This window comes from Nicotiana tomentosiformis, chromosome 6, assembly GCF_000390325.3.
Source record: "Nicotiana tomentosiformis chromosome 6, ASM39032v3, whole genome shotgun sequence".
In the NCBI taxonomy this organism is placed as follows: Eukaryota; Viridiplantae; Streptophyta; class Magnoliopsida; order Solanales; family Solanaceae; genus Nicotiana; species Nicotiana tomentosiformis.
The window spans coordinates 127,655,496-127,660,304 of NC_090817.1; positions in this window are offsets into that span (position 1 = coordinate 127,655,496).

Here is a 4,809-nt window from a genome sequence, read left to right on the forward strand (position 1 = left end):
CGCATTTGAACGTGCGTGCGTGCGCGCGCAGCGGTGCATGCGCCATCCCATTCCTATAGTTTGTCGCTCTCAGTCCCCAGAACTCAAAAGCAAAAAAGGCCTATTTGGCTATTTGCTAGTATGTCATCGGTCATCGTCCCTCTTTAAACAGTAGTAAATCCTTTGCTTGCGGATTTGTAATGTCTTTTGTCATCTCACACTTCACTACAAATAAGAAAGTCCCATTGGTTTTCCCTTTTTCCGTTTTTCCGCGATATGAACTAACTTCGTGAAAATTTGTTGTCCTCCTCCCTATTTTTTAGATTCTACTGTCCCAATTTCACTTTGAAACGACTGTTACCGCTTCATGTATGTGATGGGCCTCATTTACTCAATGTGGTCGTTGCTACTTTATGGCAATTCCATCTCCTTTCTTTTAGGTGACACTTGGTTTACATATGAAGATTGTAATAATGCATAGATATAGGATTATTAATAAAGAAAAAATTGTTATGGTACGTGAATAACTCACTTTTAAAAGGCTTTTTTTTGTCTCTAAATAGTTTAATTTCCGTATTACATTTATTGTTATTTCACATTCTATCTTACAAAAATTAATACACAATTTTAATATTATGAAATAGTGCCAATCAGCAGAGGCGAACCCAGGATTTGAGCGCGACGGGGGCACCACTAACCTTAAATAAATACCAATAATTAACGATAAAATTTTGTGTGCAGTTCTTTAAGAAACTAATAAGTATGACAACTTATCCGCAATATATAAACAATCAGAAATTTTTAAAGAAAGAAAAAGCACTAAGCAAAGAGTGAAAGATTACTTTGCAAAATAGGTGCTATAGGAAGCAATGTTGATAGAAGCAGTGTCGTCCGGCACTGCTTCTTTAATTTTTTTTAATATATATATATATATATATATATATATATATATATATATATATATATATATATATATAAGTAATATGCAAAAATAAACATTGTTATCAGTGTTTTGTTATAAAATATTTTGACAAAACTGATTTACTAGGTCTGTAATGGAGCCTTCAATTTTGCGTAAGAGGCCAAGGTTTCGAAACCTGCAAGATTAAAAGGACAAAAACTATCATCGAATCCAAAAATGTAAAAGAAAACAAAAGAAGAAAGAAAATAAATGCTAATTTTGCTTGAACTAGGTCTCAAACACTAGACCGAATGGTAAAGAAAGCTTGAAGGATGCTAAAACTAGCAGCTCAACCGGTGCTGCCATTTTGCTTTTGTTTTTCAGGGGGCCCAAATAAATTATCTAAGGGGTCCTATCTGGATATACAGTACACATAAAAAATCTATATATATATATATATATATATATATATATACGATTTTTGTCGAAGCTAACGAGTTCCGGTGACCCCTCTAATGACCATGTAGGTCTGCATCTGCCAATCAGGCATGCATTAGCGATGTGATAATTATTTTTTCATGTGTAATCAACTAAATATTATATTATTCTATGTGAAATTTTATCTTGAGATTAATTGTGTCAGTATGACCACCAAAGACTCACATGTATATATTGATATACACGACCTCGATCTTTATTATGTTTTGTGGACTTAATTTGTTCGGAATGTGATGGTTTCACTAAGAATTTTAGAGTAACCGATAATTAATTTAAATATGTGTCAACTTAATATGGACAAAATTTCAAATATTTAAAAATAGATACAGATCTTGGGGTCCAAGTTTTGGGAAATTCTTCTAACATAAAAAATAATCTTATTGTTAACGAGATCTGAGAGTCAGAATTGGTTTACGCTTGTGATTGTCCCCATCCTTACCCGTTAAGTAAGAGAAGATTAGCACTTTTATGTCAAAAAATTGAATAAAAGCGAGTTTGAGGCTTTAAGCTATATGAAGCTTTAATCTATCTGCAAGAAAGAAGCTTCGCACATAGCTCCTTTCTCCTTTTCCTTTTCCCTTCCCTCTGGCGTATGGACATTATTATTGTCTAATGATTAGCCACGAAAGTTGGGAGTCATGGAACTTCTCTTTAAATGCTCCCAAGTGCTACGGAAAAAGCAAGAAAGGTACAAAGTACGGTTAGCTTGTAGTCTTGACAATTTTATAGCAAGAAGAGTAAGATGAAAATGACTTTCGTGCTCAGCAACTCCTTTGCCTTGCCTTGGTATTTTGTCTTCCTTTCAAATGTAACTTCATTCTCAAAGCTCAAAACTAAGATCACTAATAATGAGGGATAATTATCACCCCACTAACAATTTTAGTGGGCTTGCCTGTTTATTTAGGATAGGTCGTCTAGCGATATTCTTATCTGTAACAATAGCTTTAGTACATGAGTTAGTGTTATTTATGTATTTTCGCATTACTTGATTTATGTGATTACATGTCGTTGCTTTCGTTTCGACCTTCTAATTATAATACTCAACTTTAGTTTTGCTTCTTTGTATTTTTGCTTCGGTTTTTTAATTTGTGTGCTTGTTGTTGCCCTTCCTTTTATCTTTCCTAAGTCGAGGGTCTTTCAGAAATAACCTCTCTGCCTTTTTGTAGGTGTAAGGTCCGAATACATACTACCTTCCTTTGTACCCCCACTTGTGGGATTACACTAGGTTTATTGTTGTTGTATAGAAAAATAAAAGAAACGATTTATCGTGCTTCATATCTTTGATTATTATTATTGTATATGGTTGAAATCGAGCTCGTGGTGTATCCTAGCCTCCGACATGGTAAGCCAGGCTCGAGACATGACAATAAAGGACTGAAGATCGACCCCAAGTCCACCGGGCTAGAACCTAGAGACAAGACGCCTGCCTTCGAGAATATCGAGGCCATGATCCCGGAATCGGTCCTAGCCTCAAACGACTTTGAAGAAACATTGCCAGCATAGCCAACGGAAGACCGAAATATCTGTGACCGTGAAAATCTTGGCACGTACCGATAAAGAACCGGCAATCGGTAAATTAAAGGATTTTTTACCTTTTATAGAATTGCACCTAAAGTAGGACTCCTCTACTATATAAAGAGAGTTTGATAATTCATAAAGTACGTGATAACATGTATTCCAAGGCAATATACCATTATTTTTTGGTTATTAGCTCTCTTGATTTCGTTCGTTAGTGCTTGTTGTTACGAGCCCAGATCGAGGGCAAATATTTCACTAAGGTTTAAATCGTCTTCCTCGTATGGTTTGAGCTTACTTCTTCCTTATTTATTTAATCTGTCTTTATTTAGTGCTTTGTGTTAAATAAATCCGTGTATCCTTAAAATCACTTACAAATTTAATTATTATCCGATTTTAAGGGTAAATAGTTTGGCGTCAACCGTGAAGCTAAGGATAATAGTGGGTATTTGATCCCACCGGAACTCCAGTCGTTGACCCGACTGACGCCAACTCGCATGTGGCCATTGACGCAAATCTGCCTACTGACCCCGAGAATAGCGTCTGTGGTGAAGCCCGATCTGCAGCCCGAAATACACAAGACATTGGAGGGGACATGATCAATTTATGGGTGATCTTCGAAATGTTGCAGGCTCAACAGGCGGCGATAGCACAGTTATAGAACCAAAGCCGCGCGCCGAGCAAAATTGAACCCGAGCCATCACAGAAAGTCACCCGCAGAAATGAACCGATCACGGAGAGATAGAATGAAAATGAATCAGGGAATAACCATGAGATCATAAAAATGCTCGAGGAATTAACTAAATGGATAGAATCGGGGGAGAAGAAAATCGAAGCCAATGACAAAAAGGTGAAAACCTAAAAATTCTAGGGTCGACCAAACCCCAGGAGCACCCCCGATATTGAAGGGCCTGGATTCCAAGAAGTTTGTCCAAAAACCTTTTCCTCCGAGCGCTACCGAAGTCGATCTTGAAAAAGTTTCGCACGCCCGAAATTCCTAAGTACAACGGAACGACTAACCCAAATGAGCATGTGACCTCCTATACATGCGCCATCAAAGGGAACGACTTGGAAGATGACGAGATCGAATTTGTCATACTGAAAAAGTTCGGAGAAACTTTATCCAAATGAGCTATGATATGATATCACAACTTACCTTATAATTCTGACCGAACTACGTGGGTATGATTCTCACCGGATGTGAGATACGTAGGCAAACCTCATCGGTTCCGTCCCCAATTTTCAAAAATTCAAAAATATTTTCCTTTAATTTCCTTTTTAGAAGTCTTTCCTTAGAAAATTCCAAATAAGAAAAAATTTAAAAACAAAACTATTTTCTTTCTTTTTAGAAGTATTTCATACGAAAATCAAATCAAATCAAAATCCAAAAATATTTTTTTTCTTCTTTAGAAGTCTTTCTTCGAAAAAAATATCAAAATTCAAAAAAAATATTCTCTTTCTTCTTTAGAAGTCTTTATTTTCAAAAATTCTCAAAAAAAAATAAAATCAAAATCCAAAAATATTTTCTTTCTTCTTTATAAGAAAAAATCAAAAAAAAAGTTAATTTATTATCTTTATTACTAATCTTCCTGAACTACGCAAAGATCTGGTTCATGTCCCCACATGATACGTAGGCAACCCACATCAAGTTCGATCGAACTATTTTGAAAAAAAAATAATAAGGATCGACTGAGTCCATTCTAATGAGTCGTTTGTTTCGAATTGTGAAGTAAGTTTAAGGTGGTCGGTTTGTGGTAAGCTGGAAACACAAGATCCAAGGGAAAAATGCCAATGACAATTGACATGCAAGCTGCTACGAGTGCTCAGGAGACTTAGGGTCAGAGGGCTCAGCAAGAGTCTACTGCGGTTGCGGAAAATAGAATACTGAAACAATAAATGGTTGAAATGTGTCGAGC